The following is a 23,419-nucleotide window of genomic DNA, read 5'->3' as shown; positions in this document are numbered from 1 at the left end:
CCGTCGTAAAGGGCCTACCCTGTATTCTTAAACTATGCCCTCTAGTCCTCGTCTCCCCCATCATTGGGAACAAGTAATCAGACTTCACCTTGTCTATCCCCCTGATGATTTTGTATACCTCAATCATGCCCCCCTCATCCTTCTAAACTCCATCGGATACAAGTCCAGTTTCTCTAGCCTTTGTGCCACTTGGCAAATTTCTTTGATTGGACACTTTTACTGCATTGTTTTTATACATAAAACAGGTGTTAGGTTTTGAAGGTGATGTTTTGTCAATGAAATGATGCAAGTTTTGGGGCTCAGTGACTGGATTAATTGGATTGAATTATGTTTGTATTTTGCATCACTTCTTCAGGAAATACCTTTGTATGTAATTGTTATCCCTTATAAGCAAATTATGCTGGAAAACCATTTTACTAGAATTTATTAATCATCCAACATTAACTCAGTGAACTCCATCGGCAATGCCTGCCCAGCTTCTCCACCTCACAAGTTCAATAGAAATTCAGCTCGGGTCACCAAATATTTAGTCAATTACTCAGCATTTTAAATTGTCCGTATTTAGAACTGCAAACATGAAAGTTAATCTGCAGTACGTAACGCTATTATACAACACTTATTTTCAAAAATCCCTCTTGCCCCACTTGTTTTTTTGCAAAATAGACTTTATGTTTAAAATTTCTATAATGTCAATGGGACATTATTGTTATAAACATAAGTACAATATAATGATGCACCCAAATTCTTATTTGCTGCAGCCAAACCGATACGCAACAAAGAAACATCAATGAATAAAAATAAAAATTAAATTATCACAGTCGGCCAAGATAGAAAAAAGAGTTAATAAATATCACGGTAATTGGACAGTTGGCATGGTGGTTGGTGTAATGCTATTTTAGCACCAGTGACGGGATTCAGATCCTACGCTGTCTGTAATGAGTTTGGACATTCTCCCTGTACCTGCATAGCTTTGCTCCAGGTGCGTCAGTTTCCCCCAACCTTTCAAAAGGTTAATTGGAGTATTTGGATGGCAATAGGCTCATGGTCAGGAAGGACCTGTTGTATGTGTAATTTTCTTTAAAAAAATTTAAAATATCACACGATAGATAAGCATGTATTCACAAATGTACATAGTGCAAGGTGGGGGGGTGGGGGGAAGTGAAATTTCTTCCATAGGTGATGGACCGATTAATGACAGCTTTGTGAGATTAGGCTCTGAACTCTGAAAAAAGGCTAACCGTCCACCCAGGACTTCAAGGAACAGTGGTTTCTGTCCAGCTGAGTCAAGAGACAAAGTTGGCCTTTATTTCTTTTATATATTTTAGACATACAGAATGGTAACAGATCATTTCGGCCCACAAGTCCGTGTTGCCCAATTTACACCTAATTAATTGACACCCACAGTATTTTTTAGAATGGTGGGAGGAAACTGGAGCCCCGGAGGAAACTCATGCAGACACAGGGAGAATCTACACACCCCTTTCTTTCTTTTTCAATCTTTTTATTAAGTTTCAGTTTAATAAACGTAAGAATGATACAAAGATACCGGGATTGCATTAACAACGGTTAAGGTATACAAACATCAAGCAACATATGTAAACTGAGCCTCCCAATCTCCTAAAGGCCAAATGTGAAAAACAATCAAATTTCATTACAAAAATATCCCCCTAACTAAGAAACAAAAAAGAAATCAAAAAGCTGGGCTACCATATTTCAGTGGCTAACCAATTATTTTGCTGTTAATTCCGCTCCTCTACACTCACACAAAAAAATGTTGAAAAGGATTCAGAAAGATCAACTTACATCATATGAAAATGTTGAATGAGTGGCCTCCATGTTTCTTCAAATTTAACCGAATGGTCAACAGTACCACTTCTAATTTTTTTTCTAAATTTAAACATGCTATAGTTTGGAAAACCATTGAAATGTAGTAGGTGGTTTAGGGTCTTTCCATTAGAGTAGAATGGATCTCCTGGATATTAAAGTAACAAATGCAATCACATGACAAGAACATGACAATTTACATTAATGATCTAGATGAGGGGATTGGATGTAATATCTCCATATTTGCAGATGACACTAAGCTAGGAGGGGTTGTGTGCACGGAAGAGGGGGTCAGGAAGCTCCAGTGTGATTTGGATAAATTGAGGGACTGGGCAGATACATGGCAAATGCACTACAATGTGGATAAATGTGAGGTTATCCACTTTGGTAATACAAACTGGAGGGCAGATTACTATTTGAATGGCAATAGATTAAGAGATGGGGAAGTGCAGAGAGACCTAGGGGTACTTGTACACCAGTCTCTGAAGGTGAGCATGCAGGTACACAGGCGGTTAAAAAGGCAAATGGTATGTTGGCCTTCATATCAAGAGGGTTTGAGTATAGGAACAAGGATACCTTACTGCAGCTGTACAGGGCCTTGGTGAGACACCACCTGGAGTATTGTGTGCAGTTTTGGTCACCTTATCTAAGGAAGGATGTTCTTGCAAAGGAGGGAGTGCAGAGGCGATTCACCAGGCTGATACCTGGAATGGCAGGAATGACTTATGAGGAAAGATTGCGCAAATTGGGATTGTACTCGCTGGAGTTTAGAAGATTGAGAGGGGATCTCATAAAGACATAAAATTCTGACAGGACTGGACAGAATGGATGCAGATGGGATGTTTCCAATGATGGGAAAATCCAGAACCCAGGGCCATGGTTTGAGGATAATAGGCAAACCATTTAGGACCGAGATGAGGAGGAATTTCTTTACCCAGAGGGTGGTGATTTGTGGAATTCATTGCCACAGAGGGCAGTAGAGGCAGGTTCATTAAATATATTTAAGAGGGAATTAGATCTATTTCTTCAGTATAAGGGTATTAAAGGTTACGGAGAGAAGGCGGGGACGGGGTACTGAACTTTAAGATCAGCCATGATCTCGTTGAATGGCGGAGCAGGCTCGAAGGGTCGAATGACCTACTCCTGCTCCTATCTTCTATGTTTCTTTAAGTGGCCAGAGTCCAAAAGTGGTAATCCAAAAAGTGTAGTAATAGGATGAGGTTGTAGATCAATGAGCAAAACTGCTGAAATAATGTCAAAAATATCTTTCCAATTTTTTTCAGGGAAGGACAGGATCAAAACCTATGTCACGGAAGCCACCACAGAATTACATCTGTCACAGATAGGGTTTATATGGGAATAAAAACGAGCTAGCTTTTCCTTGGACGTATGTGCTCTATGAACCACTTTAAACTGTATCAGAGAGTGTTGAGCACACATTCAAGAAGTGTTAACTAATTTGAGAATTTTCTCCCATGTCTCTGTAGGTAAAGGAATCTGAAGTTCTCTTTCTCATTCATTCTTAATTTTGTCAGAAATCACTGGATGTATTTTCAAGATCAAATCACAAATTGTTGCTATTAAACATTTCTGAAAGAGGTTTAAACACAACATTTTATCAGTAACTTCAGTCTGATGTGGTACCGGAAAAGTAGATAAAGTAATATTTTAAAAGTTCCTAATCTGTAGATATCTGAAAAAATGCGATCTAGGCAAATTATATTTATTAGGCAACTGCTCAAAAGACATGAGGCAGTTATCCATAAATAAATCACTAAAACATACTATTCCCTTTGTATTCCATAAAAGAAAAGTTTGATCGCTCTCATGACAGACAGCGCAGGATTTGAACCCCGGTCAAATCGCTAGTGCTGTAAAGGCGTTGTGCTAACTGCTACGCCAACTGTGCTGACCTCTAGAGGTCTACCCCTCTCCATTTTTTTGACAGGTTAAACCATGGAAAATAAACTTGATGTCATAATAATGCCGATTTTCAGTGAGTAGTATTTTATCCTTTAAAAGCTAGTCTTGCTGAAGTTACAACCAGAAACTTCACATGCAGGAAAATATTTCAGACCACAATGAAAGTTGGCTCCTTTCATAAAGTCACAGTGTGTTGTGATGAGCTTTTCAGGCTTTCCTGCATACTATTGTTAAAGCAGTGGTCAATGCATTTCCTCTACATTTCCATCTCTGCAATGTTAACTCATCATTAACCAATTAAAAGATAAGTAGAAGGTGAACTGCTGAATTAAGAGAGCATCGGCAGAAATTTAATGAAAACACATTAACCAATTGACTAAAAATATAACCCAAATTGGCAGTTTTCTCCAACAAATGGGTCCCTGGGGAAGATTTTCAAATTGTGCTCAGAAATTTTAAATTGGATTTGCAATGATCAAACCATTTACAAAATGGTCAGTGGTGATTTTTCATCAATTAGAGATTAAAAAAAGATATGATGTAAGGCAAAAGAAGCACTGAAAAATAGAAATGAATGATCAGTTCACAACTTAACATTCATGTTTAGCTGGGTTAAGATGCATTTTGCTGAAGTAAAATGGTGGAAAAGAATACAAAGCTATTTTAAGTGGAAGGAACAATGCTTTTTAATGTCAGGTTTTGGTTGTTTCTGGCTGGATGCATCTTCCTTGTCCCTCTGCACTGAGCTGATTGGATAACGTGCCTCATCCACAGGACAATGTGTTTGAAACAATTAGGAGCCACACAAATGTGTATTTAAATGACAAAATATCCTACAAAAGAGATTGTAATTTGATATAATTGAACCATTATGCGAGTAGCTTCAGACAACAATCTGGCTCTAAATACAGTAAAATCTCTGGTATCCAGCACCTATAGGGATTGGTAGATGCTGGATAAGTGAATTTTATGGTTGCTTGAGGTTGAATTTTGCGTGGCTGGTGAACTAACAGTGAGGTGTGCCAATTTTAAACTTCCATATATTTTTATTTATTTATTTTCCATGATTTTTTTTTGCTGGTTGCTTGAATTCCAGATTACAGAGGCTTTGTGGCAACATACATTCTTGTAGCGGCAAACTGGCCCCGCTTGTCACGCACGGTCGACAGGAGAGCTGCGGCAAGGATGGTGTTGCGGGACCGTCTCTTCCAGTCCAGACCGGAAGGTCAAGACTTGCTTGCATCGTCAGGATGCAAGAGCTAGGATGCTGAGGGCGGGACTGAGATGGGGCTTAAAGGCTGCAGCATGAGATTCAAATTAAAGCAATTATGATACCAGAGCTCATAGCTGTTCTCTCACTCTCTTTGCTGCACTCGCACAAACAAGCTACATTGGTGACTCCGACGAGTCTCCACATCCTGAAGACTCGAAACAACGGAACAAGCAGCTGTAGGCGCTGTCGCATTGAAACTGCCAACTTTCTGGATGAATAGGCCCCACACTTGGTTCAGGCAAGTGGAGGTGCAGTTCCAGATCAAACACATAACCTCTGATTCAACGAGATAACTCTATGTTGTCAGCTCACTCAACCAGGAAACCGCCTCATGAGTCATTGACCTCATTCAAGCGCCGCCAGATGAAGGTAAATACATGGCTCTGAAAATCCTCCTCATTAGCACAAACGGCCTTTCATGACATGAGCGAGCAGCCAGGCTCCTGTACTTAGATGGCCTAGGAGATAAGACCCTCTCTGCCCTCAAGCAGATGACCGAGGACATCAGGCTCCTCTTGGCCGACATAGATTTCAGCAAGCCATGCAAGGTTGTGGTACGTGCAGATGTTCTCTACCATTTGAAATACAAAACCATAGACTCCATCAACCGTGTTTCGCGGCCACCCACCAAAGACCACGTCTAGTCCATCATGTGAGCAGGCCCCACCTCATCAGAGGACAGAGAGGACTGATACCAAATGTTGATTTTATCACCGACGTTGGGGGCGTCTGTCCGCAGATGCCACCAGCCATGTTCGTTCCCGGGAAACAAAGTGGCCGACCGCCATTAGTGGCTGCAGCGGCTGGCCAATCAAATAGCCTTCTCCATGTCTGGGACAGCAGGCTGCATGTTCCTCATGGACATGGGGTGGGGGAGATTAGCATCATATCCCCTAGGGCACTTGAGACCCCATGGTCCTTCCCTTCAGCCTGCCAATAACACCTCCATCCAAACCTTTGCTCGCCGCAGATTTCATCCAGGCCCACTCCCTACCTGTTGACCCCAGGGCAGATGATTAGTCCACAGTCAGACTTTCCACACACGGTGCCCCTCAACAGATCAAACAAACCATCCACTCAGCTCATTTCTGTGGAGACCAAACACAGCCAGTACAGCCAACCACCTTGCAGACTTTCCCTGCCTTTTGCATTCACATTTCACAGCAGTCATGCCCAAGCATGGCATCCAACATCATATCACTACCACTGGTCCACCATTGCATTCACGTGCCTGCCACCTGAACCCAGACAATCTTAACCTCACTAAGGAAGAGCTTAAGCACAAGGAGGAGATGGGCATCATCCATCATTCCGGTAGCCCAGGGGCCTCACCCCTCCACTTGATGCCTAAGTCCAATGGCAGCCAGGGGCCCTGCTGTGAATACAGACGTCTCAATGATGCAACGACACCGGACCACTACCCAATACCCCATATCCAGGATTTTGTAGTGAATCTTCACAGTGCAAAGCTTTTCTCCAAGGTCAACCTAATCTAGGGATACCAGATCCCCATGCACCCAGAGATGTTCAAAAGACCACTGTTCGGCCTCTTCGATTTCCTACACATGCCATTTTGTTTGAAAAGCATAGCACAGACCTTTCAGCACCTCATGGACACAGTCAGGAGAAACTTACCTTTCCTTTTCATCTACCTCGATGACATCCTAGTAGACAGCAGCTCGCCTGCAGAACACATGATGTACCTCCATCAGCTGTTCACTCGCCTTGCACAAATCACCCTCACCGTTAATCCAGAGAAGTGCCAGTTTGGCCTCACAGGAATAAACTTTCTGGACTACAAGATCACCCCACCCGGAGCCACCCCTTTACCAGACAAAGTCAATGCCATCCGACATTTTGCCAGACCGACAACACTGAAGGGCCTTCAGGAATTTGTGGGTATGGTGAATTTATACAACAGGTTCATCCCTGCAGCTGCCAAGATTATGGGCCCCCCTCCACATTAATGTCGGGCTCGTTGAAGGAGCTTGAATGGACAGAAGAGGCACAGTGCACTCAAACAGACTAAAGAAGGTCTGGCCCACACTACGATGATGCTACATCCACATATGGATGTACCAATGTCCCTCACAGTTGGTGAATCCTGGAACAGTTCATTGATGACTCATGGCAACCCCTCACTTTCTTCAGATGAGACTTGCAACAGCCTGGATTGAAGTACAGCTCATTTGACAGAGAACTACTCGCCTTCTACCTGGCTGTCCGCCACTTCCTTTATTTCCTTTATTTCCTGGAAGGGCTCCCATTCACTGTCTACTCCGACCACAAACCATTTATTTTTGTCTTTGTAAGGTCCTCCGACCCATGGTCTGCCCAGCAACTGAGACACTTGTCCTATGTCTGAGTTCACCATTGCTATCCAACACCTGTCCGGAAAGCGCAACGTGGATTCCGATGCACTTTCCAGGCCTGCAGTCAATGCTATGTCATGACATCGACTACCTTGATCTGGCTCAGGCATAACAGAATGACCCCGAGACAATCAGCTTCAGGACAGCAATCACGGGGCTGTAGCTCCAAGACCTCCTGCTTGACGCCGATGGCACCACACTCCACTTCAACTTTTCCACTCATCCCCGCACAGTGGAGAAGAACCATTTTCGACTTAATCCACGGTGTATCACAGCCCTCCTTCCGCTCGACAGTGCAGCTAGTGCAAAATTTGTTTGGCATGGCCTGCATAAATAGATCAAGGAGTAGGCAAAAAATTGTACAAACTATCAGACGTCCAAGGTCCAGTGGCACACCGAACACCAACTCCAACAGTTCAATACCCCAACCCGAAGATACCAACGTGTCCATCCTGACATAGTTGGTCCCCTGCCTGTTTCCTGGGGTTCCCGCTACCTACTCATGGTGATGGACAGATTCACTTGCTGGCAGGAGGCTATACCCATCCTGGATGCCTCTACAGAAACATGTGCTAGGGCATTCCTCGCTACCTGAGTCTCCCGCTTCGGCGTCCCAGCAGATGTTATGACTGACCAGGGAGCTCTATTTACCTCTGCCCTGAGGACACAACTTTCCAAACTGCTGGGCACCCACCTGCACCATATCACAGCTTACCACCCTCAAGCCAATGGACTAGTTGAGCATTTCCACCACTATCTTAAATTGGTGCTGATGTCACACCTCAATAAGCCCATATGGGTGGATGAGCTGCCATGGGTTCTCCTGGGCATTCGCAAAGCGCCCAAGGATGACCTCGACCAAACTAGTCTATGGAGAAACCATCGTGGTGCCTGGACCAAGCATGACACCAACACAGCCATCATCCTTGAGAAACTGCGTGACAAACTGGCCTCCATCGCACAACCCCCGCCATTGCGACATGGACAACTGCCCTGAAACTATCCTCCGGGCTTGTCTTCCTGTGAGTACATGTTCATGCGCAGGGGTGCACACATGAATCCCCTTCAACAAGCCCAAACAGCACATCTCTTCCGCGACGCATCCCAAGATCAGTGGTGCCAGTTCTGTGGGGGGGGAGGGGTTGTGTAGTGACGTATATTCTTGTAGCAGTGAACCAGCTCTGCTTATCACGCACAGTTGGTGGGTCAGCCGCAGCAAGGATGGCATCACAGGACCATCTCTTCCAGTCCAGACCAGAAGGTGTCATCGGGACGCAAGCGCATGGATGTTGGGGATGGGACCAAGATGGGGCTTAAAGGCTGCAGCGTGATATTCAAATTAAAGTAGAAGTGATACCGGAGCTCACAGCCTGTTGTCTCAGTCTCTTCACTGCGCTCGCTCACAACATATTACTGTATCAGGAAAACCGTTGGCACACATATTCAACTAAATTTTGCATGCAACATTGGCATATGTACAATCAATTAGGCTGAGGTCAAAATAAGATAGAAAGGGTAGAAAACCTGGCTTGCCTTGCTCACTTTCATGTTTCATTTCACAGCTCACAGATCCAAAGTCAAATAAATAGTGGTGAATGGTTTCCAGGAAATAAGTGATTTTGATTTTATGGAAATAAAACTATTTTAATTGCCAAACATTGACAATTGGTCTCTCCCTCTCTCCCAATTGTCTTTCCCCCCAACAAATCCTTCTGCGTCGCTGTTGAAGCCTTGTTGCTACTGGGGATGCAAAGATATTGTGCATTATAGTCAGCGCCATCTTTTGAATGAATCGTGAGCCTTGACTTCTGGGACAAATGTAACATATCACATCATATGCAGCTTAACAGTGGGATAAATTAATAACCATTTCAAATTATTTTCATCTTTCACTGAAAGCATGACGAATTACAAATCATACTTGGCAATTTTAACCAGGCCTGTCTCAAGAAAACCTTGCCCAATTACTACCAGCACACAACCTGATGTACCAGAGGTCCCAGCGCACTTAATCAATGCAATGCCTAGATAAGGAAGGCCTCTTCCCCGAGACTGCATCTTGTCATACAGAGAGGGTCTAAAAAGAGAGGCTTCAGAGATCACGAAAGCCAGAAGGTGGTTGGGCAGTGTTTAAGAACTCAAATGAGGATCTGAATGATTAGACTAGAGCTGTTACAAACTTTATCAAAACAGCTTTGGATGAGTGTGTCCCCATCAAATCATTCAGGGTTTTACCAAACCAGAACCCTTGGATGTACAATGAAATTTGGAACCTGCTAAGAGCAATATCACAGGGATTTGAGTCCGGAGATCCAGAACACTACACAAGGAGCAGGTATGACCTACAAAAAGCCTTCTTTCAGGCAAAGTGGAGATTCCAGATGATAATGGAAACAACAAGAATATCCAACAGCTGTGGTAGGGCCTAAATTACATAACCTGCTACAAAACAGTTATGGACTCAACACACATATGTCATCAGGATGAAAGCATGTCAAGGCCTTTACTTCCTCAGGAGGTTTAGTATGACATCAAAAACCTTGGCAAACTTCTACAGATGTGTAGTGGAAAGTATCCTAACCAGATGCATCATGGTCTGATATGGGGCACCAATATCTCTGAATGGAAAGCCCTGCAAAAAGTAATGTGTACAACCCAATACATCACAGGCAAAACTCCCCCCACCATTGAGATAATCTGCATGGAACACTGCTGTTAGACAGCAGCAGCAAACATCAAAGATGCACGCCATCCAGGACATGCTCTGTTCTCATTACTGCCATCAGAAAAGAGGTATATAGAAGGTGCCACCAGACCCGCACCACCAGGTTCAGGAACAGCTGGTACTCCTCAACCAACAGACTCCTAAACAACAACCTCAATCAGAGACTCATTTAAGGACTCTTCCTTTGCACATTATGTATTAACAAATATTTATTTTCTGTATTGCACACAGATGTTTACATTTTTTTCTAAAAAGGCCTAAAAATAGAATCAGAATCAAAATTCGAGTTAATTATCATGAACATCTATCACAAAGTTTGTTGTTTTGTAGCTGCTTTACAGGTGCAGAAATCACTTTAAATTACATTTATAAAAACAATTAGTGCAAAAAAAGAGAAAATGTGTAGTTTGGTCTGTGGATTATTGTCAGTTCAGAAATCTCATGGCAGAGGGGAAAAAGAGGTTTTTGTGCAGTTGAATGTTTATCTTCAGGCTCCTGTACTTCCTTCCTCATGGTAGCAGTGTGAAGAGGCTGAGGTGGTGAGAGTGGTGAGGATCCTTAATGATAGAGGCTGTTTTCTTGACACTCTGCCTCTAGTAAATGTCCTTAATGGAGTGAAGACTAATGCCCATGATGGCACTGGCTGAGTTCACAATTCTCTGTAGCCTCTTCCTGTCCTTTGCATTGTCACCATACCAGACAGTGATGCAGCCAGTCAGAATGCTCTCCACAGTACACCCTGTAGAAGTTTCCAAGAGACTTAGCAAGATTCAAGATCTCCTCAAAACTTTAGCCACTGGTGAGCCTTCTTCATGATTGCATTGACACGAAGGCCCCAGGATCGATTTTCAGAGATATTGACACCCAGGAATTTGAAGTTCTTTACCCTTTCCACTGTTGACCCCTTGATGAGGACTGGTTTGTGTTCTCTTCCCCTTCCTGTAGTCCACAATAAGTTCCTTAGCATTGCTGACGTTGAGTGCAAGATTGTTGTGACACCATTCAAAAAGCTGATCTCTCTCACTCCTGTGTGCTTCTTCATTGCTGTCTGTGATTCTGCTGATAACCATGGTGTCATCTGCAAATTTGTGAATAGCCTTTGAATTGTACCTAGCCAGTTAGTCATGGGTGTCCATTTGGTACAAATGGCTCCATTAAGAAAAGTTTTCCACTTTTTCAATTGCATCCCACAACCGATATTTATTTTAACAATCTAAGATTTAGACTCACATTTTGTATCACATCTACAATCATATTTTCATTTCAATCATTTTTAGTCAACTGAATGGCTTTTGGATGGCAACATCCAACAGGGAATAAACTGTCTAATTTTGCCTGTTATTCATGATGGAAAATTACTCCTTGAGCACTTTTGATTGGTATTAGTCAACTAAATGAGCTACAGGTACATGACCCTTTATCCAGACATCTAAACTCTGGAAAGCTCCAAAATCCAGCAAATGGAGACCAGCGGTTGGGGGAGACTGCTGGGCGGCCGAGGGACCCTGGTTGGGGAGGCGGCCGGGCAGCTGAGGGACTGGCGGTCGGGGGAGACGTCCGGGTGGCCAAAGGTCCGCAATTGGGGGAGATGGCCGGGTGGCTGAGAGACTGCGGTTGGGAAAGGCGGCCGGGGGAGACAGCCGAGTAACCGATGGTCGGGGGAGACGTCTGGGCAGCCTAGGGACCGACGGTCAGGGAAGACAGCCAAGGGACTGCAGTCGGGGGAGACAGCTGAGGGACCGCGGATGGGGGAGCTGGGCCGGGCGACTGGAAGGGGGTGAGGATGGATACTGCAGCACAATTTGGGTGGGGTTTCCAAAATCCGAAAAAATCCGAAATTCGGGACACACTGTCCCCTAAGGGTTCTGGATAAAGGATCGTGTACCTGTACAAGGTTATAGATCAGTCTAAACTTTACCTTATCTGATTTACATGGAAATTCCTTTTGCACTGTTGATTTTTACCATTAAAGTGGATTTAGTCGAGGCACAAATATTTTATCTGCGTGGGAAATTTCTGAATTTTAACAGAATGCTATGCTCAAGAGGTTAAAATCACCTGGGATCAAAATATGGCCTATCCCAATTTTCTAATCTAAGATTGAAGCATCTGACACGTGCAGTAAAACCAAAGGGATTTCAATGGATTTTAACTATTATCAACTCAACGAATGTGTCATTCTTGATTTTGGGCTGTTGCTTCTAATAGCCATTTTAAATGGAAGAGAAGTATCTGGCACCGGTCCCAGTAACACCAGAAGATTCTGACTGCAAATTTTTCATGTGTCTGCAGCCAGCATATTGATTCTGTCTTTGAAAGTTACAGCATCATTTGTTGCACAAACTGATAGCAGCATTTGTTATCTTCATATTTTATAGTCTTATATCATCAACAGTTAAATTCCTTTTCAGATAAGCCCAATATTTAATACCCACTCAAACTGGCCTTGAGTGTTCAACCATTATATTGTTCAGCTGCTGCTGCTCTGTGGTAAAGACACTCACACAGTTAATCACCAGCTGGACATGAATGGAGTGGAAGCTCCTGTGAGTAATGAGTTCTCTGAGAGCGGGAATTATTTAATTAGCAAATGTGTGAAGATGACGGAAAGTAAGTCGAGCCATGATTTTGACTAATGGCTCATTCTGACTGGTGCCCACAAAGCAGGCCCCTAGTTATACTCAGTGGGCTCAATTTGGTCCAGTCATGATGTTCACATGAAAATCAAAAACACTGCAAATGTTGAAATTCTGAAGTAAAAAAGAATGAAAACTGTTGGAACCAATCAGCTAGTCAGGCCAGATGAAAGAATGAGAAACAAGGTTAAACAGAGTTAAAGACCTTTTGTTAGAAGCGGAAAAGAAATACAATGAGTTAGTTTACAGTTTCAAGAAGACACAGAGGGGTGGATCAGATGGAAGGAATAGTCTTGCTCTAGTGAAACAGGGTTGCTGTGGAGATAAATTATGGAGATCATCTGCTTAATGAGGGAATGGGTCAAGTATAGAGAGCTTAAAGGAGTTCAAAATTTGTGAGGTATCAAAAGTTGAATGAAATTGGATATTGAATCCAAAAGGCAGCAGTGTGCTCATGTTAGGCAAATGCCTAAAACCAGGCAGTCCATTCCAAACTGTTGTGGGGAGAGATTTCCAGGTGGCTAGAGGAATGGATTCAAGGACCTTTTCAAAGACTCTTCAAATAAATGAAATAAACCCATTGACTGCACACAATTCCAGCCTTGTTATCAATCCTGTGTGATGACATTGAGGTCTGGTAAACTGACCTTTATCCTTCATGAATGAGAATGAATGTTTATTGTCATAAACATAAGCATAACATGCTGAGGCACAGAAATGTTTGCTTGCTACCACTGCACAGGTATGAAAAATACACTAACAAATAGGTTTTGATTGTTACCACTCAAGAAAAATATCATAAATATAAAATAATAGATAAAAAATCATAATTGTAGCTGGTGCAAAAAAAAAATTACAATAATGCAGAGGCCAGTTGCCAGCTCTTATTCAACTCCTCATGCCTACACCTGGACCAAGACCCCACCAACAAACACCAGGCCACTATCTCACAGACCTCATCTGGCTGCCCATTGTTTCTGCCTGCTCTTGCCCCTCTTTATACCTTGCCTCCCCTTGTCCATTTGCTTCCCACCGACATCTGTAACACCTTACATACTCTGCAGTCCCTTTTGCTTTGATACACCTTCCAGCCTCTATCTTTACCTTCCCATTCTCCATCTACTCCATTTTTTCTTGTTCTATCTCTACATTTCACCCACTCACTGCTGTCTCCTTATCAAATTTGTTGCTGCTTCCGGTTCTGCTGTCATAGCCCATGAATTTCTTCAGGGTCCTTCTGCAACCTGTGATGGTGCTGTTACCACCTGTCATTTGTTTGATCTTCTCCAAAAGTTTCAACACCTTTAGTTTAGCAGATGGCAAAATATTAAGAAGACGGCAGGCGATGGGTTCAAATTTAATGAAGCAGGAAATACAGGTAGTCCTTGATTTCTGATCTCTGCGAGTTACATCCACCCACACATACAAACAAAATTTTAAAATAATCTTTATTCAAACTACTGTACAAGTACATATTTTGTATTAAAAGTAGTCCCCAGTACTGGCAGCAGTATGAAATTTCATTCCCCATTCCCCGCAGCAGTCTGAAGTTCCCATTCCCTATCAGCAGCCCAAGGTCCCCATTCCACCCCCCCCCCCCCCGGAAGCCCCATTCCCCATGCAACCTGGAGGTCCCCGCCACCCCCCCATGGCAGCCTGAGGTCCCTGTCCCCCCCGCGGCAGCCCGAGGTCCTCATCCCCCAACATGACCAAACCTGAATTGCAACCAATCCTTCGGTCCCCATTACGGCAGAAAGTCAGGGACTAGCTATAGTGGATGTCTTCATGACATAGCTGAGATGGGTCCATTAGACCCTGTGCCCCTCAAGCAGAGAAATTTTCAATACATAGGAAGTTCCAACAAATAAAATAGGCATGATTGTGGAGATCATTTTAAACAGCTGAAAACTGTGGGAGAAAGGAAGGGTGATGAAGATAGAAGATCTTTCAAAGTTTTGAGCCATGTGAAGGAAGGTGCTGGACTTGTAGGGGGCATGATTAAAAAAATTGTACTGAAGACTTGAAGGAACTGAGAAGAGGAAAGAAGGGAATAGCGAGCACACTAAACAGGCATTTTCCATTTGTCTTCACTGTAAAATATTCCTTAAAGCAAAACAACAAGAAACAGAAAATAAGGAGAAAGAATAAAGAAAGAACTTAAAGCAATCATTAATTAGAGAGGAATCAGTAAATATAAATGGATGATAATGATAACGAGTTTATTGTCATATACATTGTACATTGTGCATATGCTCTGAAATTCTTACTGCAGCTGAACAGGTACTTTGTAAAAGCTACAATTGTAAATTAAATGAAAAGGAGATAATAAATACAGAAGAAAGATAGATAATGCACACAAGAGAATTGTGTTCAGTTCTGGTCACTTCATTATAGGAAGGATGTGGAAGCTATGGAGAGAGTGCAGAGAAGATTTACCAGGATGTTGCCAGGATTGGAAAATGTCTTATGAGGCAAGGTTAGTAGAACTGGGACTTTTCCCTTTGGAGTGTAGAAGGAAAAGAAGAGACTTGATAGAGGTCTACAAGACTATGAGAAGCATAGATACTGTAAGGTGGGCAGCAGCACCTGTTTCCCAGGCCAGGAATAGCAAACACCAGAAGGAGTATGCACAAGGTTAAGGGAAGGAAGTTTAGGGGAGACATCAGGGGTAAGTTTTTTTTTACACAGAGAGTTGTAGGTGCCTGGAATGCCTTGCCAGGAATTGAGGTAGAGGCTAACATTGGGGGCATTAAAGAGACTCTTAGACAGGCACATGATTGATAGAAAAATAGAGGGTTACTGGGTAGGGAAGGTTTAGTACTTTTTATTTAAGGAATATAGTGTCAGCACAACATCGAGGGCTAAAGGGTCTGAACTGTGCTAGTGTTCTATCTTCTAGATCACAAGACCATAAGATATAGGAGCAGTCCTGTCTGTTCATCTGCCGTTCCATCATGAGCTGATCCATTCTCACACTCAGTCCACTCCCCTACTTTCTCCCCACCTTTTGTTGCTCTGCTGTCCTCCCTGCTTATTTTCCATTCCAATTAACTTTTGCCAGTTCCTCTCTCTCTCTACTTCTGTATTCCCCTCATTCCACAGGAGTATTCACATATCTGATTTTAGTTTCTCCCTCTCAAACTGTAGGGTAAAATCTATAATATTATGATCACAACCTCCTGAGGGTTCCCTTACCATCTCGCTTATCAACTCAGGTTCATTACACAATAACCCAATCCAGAATTGCCATTTCCCTGGTCAGCTCAGCCACAAGCAGTTCTACCACTTATTTCTTAGTAGTCAATTCTTACTTAGCCATCAACTCTCCTCTAATTCTCCTACCACTCTACTATATTGCCAATTATTAAGAGTCAATTAATTTATCAGCCAATATATATTTGGGAAGAGATAGAAAACCAGGGCACGGAGAGAATCTCTCATTATCATGGGATGAAAATGCAACATCGATGCAGACGGCAACTAGATCAGGATAAAAAGCAGGGCCCCGGAGCTGTAAGCATTGTCACTAACTGCTGCTCCACCACACCACCCTAATTTAATCAGATATTTCCTAAACTGAGGGTTTCTTGTGAAATGAAAACAATGCATCTCACTTGGCTATTTCTTTGAAAACTCTCACTTAAATACATTAGGAACCAAGGATTTACCACCCTACCATTCGCAACAACTAGTTCTGTGGTTCTCTACTTATTTAACAGGTCAAATCTCCAGTTCACAGACACACAAACCTGCACATTTGACACAGTACTGGTAGACTCCAAAAATAATAAATTGGCCTTTCAGGACAAGAACAGTGAATAAAGATTTTCACAAGAGGATGCTTGAAAAACTCCCGAGTTGCCATTGGTTAGGGTTAGGGTGTATTTCTGACACATCTTCAACTCATTATTTATCACTGTTTTCCTACCTTGCTCTCGATGGTGAGTTCAATTGAAACTGAAGAGACCAGTGAATACATATACACTGCTAGACTGAGACCACCTGCAAACCGGACGAACAACACCACATCTTCCAAATGGGCAGCCTACAGCCGGATGGCATCAATATCAACATCTCTGGATTTTGTTAAATTCCCCTCCCCACTTCCCCTGTCACCTTCCCTTTTTCCCTGTCTCCTTTTGCACAGACACGATAAATGATCACCTCTCCCTTTTCATATCAAATTAACACATTTTGTTGGTCAGGTGGCATTGTCTGAATTCTGAGATTTCCTTTAGGAGGCATTGTTTTAAAGTACTCATTGGTGTTTGAGGTTATGGCTGAATTTTCTTCCATTCAGAACTTTAAATAAAGGTAACAGAAATGAAGGCACTGATCTACACCTGATGGCATGACCTTATAAACTCTCTTGCTATTAAAATATATTCTTAATGTATATAGATAAAATCATGATTTTATGTCATGTGAAATATATTTCCATGGAAGCAGAGGCTGTGAATATTTTGAATGGTTATCATATAGTCATGGCAACAAGGAGAAGAAATACTGGTATGTTATTCATGGATTTCTAAGGAAGTCAATTTTGAGCAAAACAGAGCATGAATTTTAAATGAAAACAATTAATTAATTTCCAGTGGAAATTTGTACCTGTGCCTCATTATGAACCAAAGTCTGATTGGCTAGACAAAGCAAATGAAGGCTACAGGTTTAAAAGAGATATTTAATTAGTCATAATAAAGGAGGTAATAAGTGGGAATGATACATGCCTTGGCAGTATCTTTTTACAAGGCTCAGAAAGGGCAAATTACAAGGTCATGTTATTGTTTTTTGAATTTTTAGAACATCACAAAACCCATATTAGGATTACCTTACAGTCCTTTAGGAGTTGTCCAGTCCTTGAAAGATGGACACAATCAGTACAGACATTGCTAAAAGTATAACTATCTGAAAAGAAAGGAGATAAATGCTATAGTCACAAGAACAAGACTGTGGCAGCTTCCTGTCCATATTTATTTTCCATGTTTATTCACATTTTCATTTTACAATCATGTCTCTTTATTTTAAGATTGCAATTGAACTATTAAAAATATTAAAATAATTTTGAAAACTTGGAAATTATGCTTCATTTAGTTTGGTGTCGCTCATTTCTTATGTTAACAGTTGGAAGTGCACTTTCAGAGATGGGCAAGGTCCCTTGCTAGGATATGGTTAATATTGCAAAGATGAACAAAAATTAAAAAAAATATAGAACTGTAAACTCTGGGTACCTCCAAAGTGTTTTACAGCTAATTAAGAATTTTAGAAATGTGGTCAGTGTTGCTTTGTGTGGAATATTATGCAATGGAACAATTAACTAACTATCAGGTGCATTAATAGCAATTAGAAAATAAGCAGAAAAAATGAAATGTGATAGAAATTTATCCTTGATTATATGTGCTAAACATAGGCACAATTTACTCCTTTTCTGAAATTCTGTTCCATTGAAGAAGACACAATAGGCAAACCAATAATATTACACGTTTAGTGCATCCCACCAAGGATGAATTTTATTTTCAATCTGTATGAGGAATGTTAAAAAATGATTAAATATGGGGAAACCCATGGGATAAGATCATTTGTCTTTTTTTTAAGTGGCTAAGAGTGAACATAGAAGATAGAACAGAATAACAAGAGCAGGCCTTTCTGCCAACAATCTCTGTGCTGAACACAGTGTCAAATTAACCTCAATCTCGTCAGCCTGCACACTATCCCCATATGTCTATTCCCTTAATATTTATGTCTGTCCAAAGCTACTATTATGTCTGCATTCACCATTACCCCAGTAGCCTGTTCAAGATACCTGTGTAAAAAAAAAACCTGCCTTGCACACCTTTGAATTTCACCCCTCTCTTAAATGCATGTCCTCTCATACTTGACACTTTTACCCTCCGAAAAACAATCTGACTGTTGTAAGGTAAAACATCATGAGATGGGAATGTGTAAGGAGTTACCCTGTACAGGGCTGTAACAAGATGTGAATGCATCCTTGTACTTACAAGATAAGAGAGACATTGATGGATTGAGAGGCAGGAAGCTAGCAGGGAAAGGATAGCAACAGTTTTAGTCATTGGACAAGTAATGATATGATGATGTTCTAAGCATGTATCCAAGGGTATAAAAAATCACCATTTTGCTGATAACGGCAGAATGCATTCTCCGACTAACATGGTTAGTTGCAAGTGTTACAATCCGGTAATAAAGAACAAAGAACCCTGATTTCGACTCAGTCTGGTGTTTGTCTCACTCATTCATGAACAAAGCAGACCTAACACTGTCTACCCTAACTGTCTTTTATAATTTTTACAAAATTTATCAGGTCTCCCCTACCCTCTGATGCTGCAGAAAAAAATAATCCAGTTTGAGCAACCTCTCCACCAAGGTCACCTTCCAAAACTTTCACGACCTTCCTCCTCTCCCTCACCACACCACAACCCCCACCCCGACATGAAATACCAGGATCACTGAGGGTGTACAAAATCAATGAGGACCCCTTCCACCCTGCACATAGTATCTTTCAGCTGTCCCCTCAGGAAAGAGATACGGGATTATTGGAGCCAGCACCACCAGGCTGGAGAACAGCTTCTTCCCATGGGCAGTGAAACTGCTGAATGACCAAAGGAGCTGCTCACACTAACCATCCGAGACTCATATTTATGAATTTTTTTTATTTATTTGTAAATATATGACTACTTGTCCTGCATATGTACAGTAGCCTCCATAATGTTTGGCACAATTTTATTTTAATTTGTCCCTGTGCTCCACAGTTTTAAATTTGTAACCAAACAATTCACATGTGATAAAAGTGCACATTCCAGATTTTATTCAAGATTATTTCATCACATGTGAATTGTTTGATTACAAATTTAAAACTGTGGAGCATAGGAGCAAATCAAGGGAAAAAAATGCATCTTTGTCCTACACATTATGGAGGGCACGGTATTGTTTGTCTGGGTGTGCACTACGTATGGTTGAGCATCTGCATGCTTTGCACCGAGGACCACAGAATGCTGTTTCATCAGGTTGTACTTGTGCAATCAGATGTCAATAATCATCACTTGACTCTTGAGATGACCAGAAATGCACAAATAAAGCTTCATTTCTCTTTGAAATAAAACACTTTATCTGACAACTTGGCTCTCCTTCACTTGACCATCAGCAATATTTTTGGTCCTCTGGTCTCATGAAATGAACTTCTTGAATCAGAGGTCAGAATTAACCATCTGAGCTCTTTCTGATGGAAGCACTTAAAATTGCTGACTGGTCATCTAATGCAGAGATATGTGAAGTCCCATATTTTAGAAAATAAAATAAGAAGGTCATACATTCCTTGGAAAATATCAAACCTGGCTGGAGAGAGATGAACTACCAGATGTAACAGACAAGTTAATTAGGTCATAAGAAACTATTTCTAGAATGACAACACTGAAAACCAGAAAAGTTCTGCCATTAATTCTGAGGACAAGTGAGGCACAGATGAAACTGCAAAAAAAGGTTTATTAGAATAATATTTGAAATGAGAGATATAATCTTTCACTATTGATTAATAACCTGAGCTCCTTTCTCTATAATTGACAGCTTAGAGATGATGTAAGAACAATGTTTAAAATTAAAAACAATACTGGAGAAACTCAGCACATCAAACAGCACATTGTAGAGCAAAGATAAAGATACATAACCAATGTTTTGGGCTTGAGCCCTTCATCAAGGTATGAGCAAAATGTAGACAGGCACCCAAAAAAAATGATGGGGGGAGGGATTCAGGGAGGAGCACCAACCATAGACTGGAGGCAAGAGGTGGATAAGGGAGGGAGGGAACACCAGCAAATGGATAGCTATGTGAATAGAGAGGGAAGGGGTGGAGGAAAGGAGAGAGAGGAATAGGGAAGAGAAGGAGAGCATGGAGTGGTCCAGCAGATACCAAGAAGTTGATATTAATTCCATCCAGATAGAAAGTGCCTAGATGGAATATTAGTCAAAAAATGTCCTTTGTTTCTTTCTTAAAGGCAGACAAAACCAGTCCCCCTCCACCACACCCTCCTCCACCCAGATGAACTTGTTCTCACCCTAAATCACTTCTCAAATGACTTATCCCACTTTCTCCAAATCAAAGAAATAGCCATGGGAACCGAGTGGATCCCAGCTCTACCTGACATTATGTTACTTTTTGAAGCGATCCATGCTGCAAGTTTCCAGAGGCAAGGCTTCTCATCCCTTCCTTTGCAATATTGACAACCATATTGGTACTGCTTCATGCATCCATGATCGGCTTGTCAACTTTATCCACTTTGCAGCCAACTTACACCCTGGACTCAAATTACACCACCACTTCAGAATCCCCCATACTCACATTACTAAATCTACCACCCCATGACTATCTTGCCTTTATCTCTGTGAGCACAACAGATAGTTTGTCTTTCTGAAACTGCACCTTTTGACATTATATGAAATTTTATTTCATTGATATCAAAATGTCAAATTACTCAAATACATATCTACAGATGAACAGCATTCTGAAAACAAAAGCCTCTTAGTGGTTTTCATTTGATGTTTTCGTAAAGAAACTTTAGGAAGCTTAACTTCCCCATATCACCTCTGAAAATAATCTAACGATTGACCATTACCTTTGGAAAGAGTAGTTCTTGTCAGGTTACAATCGGAAATATATTTGAGATGGTACACACAAACTTCAGTTTCAGGAATCTCTGAGTAAACAATGAGAACCTGGAGGTTCTCAACTGGTCAGGAAAGAAATGGCCAATTAATGTTTTAAGTTGTGCCCTTTGTTGAAACATTAGATAGTATTGAAGAGATAATATCTCAAATTGATAGGGAAGGTATCAACTACGATCTATCTAGCACAAAATTGTCAGGGATATGAACTCGCAACCAGTGAAAAGAGGACGATCCAAACATTATACACAAGAGTCTGCCCGCACCTCCTAATAAATAAAAAGCTTAAAAATTGCACTTTGAATTAAAATTGCATCAAGCAAGATGAGACTGTAGATTTAAGCCAAAAAGGATTACAATAAAACAGTTCAACACACTGATGAGTGGCACAAATGAAGGCACTGGAAGTAAATGCAAGATAAATGTAAATTTCCATTTACAAAATGGAAATGTGAAAGACATGCAGGAGCGTTGATTGTCTTGTCCTTCAATATATCAGCAAAGCAAGGATCAAAAAGGCATGCTGGATTAAGATTAGATTTGAAATATGTTTGATAGACAGAAGGAAAAGAACCAAAGAAGATTTGCCAAAAAAGAAATGGAGAAATAATTTTGTGTCCTTATGAATGCTGAGAACAGCATATTGAGATCTATTAGTCTTCATCTAAATCAAAACCAGGCTATCAAATGAGCCTCATTTCTCTGCAAGAGCAACTGCTCTCAACAGGCTTTTTTAATTTTCTATGTACCGTCAATTACACCTTTAGGACATCTTCAGATTAGCAGCAGATAGAATAAATTTCAGTTGAATTTACATAAAACTATCATAAATTGAGTGGCTTATAAAGCACAAAAAAAATCCCTCCGCCATACCTGTTATACCTGCTTTACTTTACCCTTATGTTTCAGCTCTTTAATTATGTCCAGTTTTGATTGCCTGGGTACAATGCCCTGACCACATACATCTTGCAAGTCAGGTTAGGTTTTGAATTAATTTAATATGCCTTTATATTTATTTTTAAAATAAATATAAAGTAAAGGCATATCAGTATACTTAGTAAGGCCTTTGATGAGGTTGGGCATAAGAGGTTGGTTGGGAAGGTTTAATCATTAGGCATTAATGTTGAAGTAGTGAATTGGATTCAACAATGGTTGGATGGGAGATACCAGAGAGTAGTGGTGGAAAATTCTTTGTCATGTTGGAGGCCGGTGACTAGTGGAGTGGCTCAGGGGTGGTAAATTGGATTAGTAAGTATGCAGATGATATTAAGATTGCTGGTGTTGTGGACAGTGAAGAAGGTTTCCAAAGCTTACAGTGGATTTTAGGCCAGTGAGAAGAATGAGCTGAAAGACGGCAGATGGAGTTTAATACTGAGATGCTACATTTTGAAAGGAATAATTCAGCAAAGGTCATACATGTTAAATGGTGGAATAAAGAGAAGTCACATGTAGATAGTATGTTGAAGAAAGCTTTTGGTATGTGGGCCTTCACAAATTAGAGTATTGAGTACAGGAGTTCGGATGTCATGTTGAAATTGTATAGGTCATTGGTAAGGCCAAATTTGGAATGTTGTGTACAGTTTTGGTCACCAAATTATAGGAAGGATGTCAACAAAATAGAGAGAATCCAGAGAAGGTTTACAAGAATGTTGACTGGGTTTCAGGGTTTGAGTTAGAGGGCAAGGTTAAACAGGCTGGGACTTTATTCCCTGGACCATAGAAGATTGAGGTTTGATAGAGGTCTTTAAAATTACAAGGGGGAGAGAAAGAGTAAATGAAGACAGGCTTTTTCCATTGAGAGTGGGGGAGATTCAAACAAGAGGACATGGATTGAGATTGAAGGGGGAAAAGTATTGGAGAAACATGAGGGGGAATTTCTTCCCTCAGAGAGTGGTGGGAGTGTGGAATGAGCTTCCAGCAAAAGTGGTAGATGCAGGCTCAATTATAATATTTAAGGAAAAGTTGGACAGGTATATGGACGAGACATGTATGGAAG

This window comes from Narcine bancroftii, chromosome 4, assembly GCF_036971445.1.
Source record: "Narcine bancroftii isolate sNarBan1 chromosome 4, sNarBan1.hap1, whole genome shotgun sequence".
In the NCBI taxonomy this organism is placed as follows: domain Eukaryota; kingdom Metazoa; phylum Chordata; class Chondrichthyes; order Torpediniformes; family Narcinidae; genus Narcine; species Narcine bancroftii.
The sequence above is the reverse complement of the archived record's forward strand: the minus strand, read 5'-3'. Positions refer to the sequence as shown.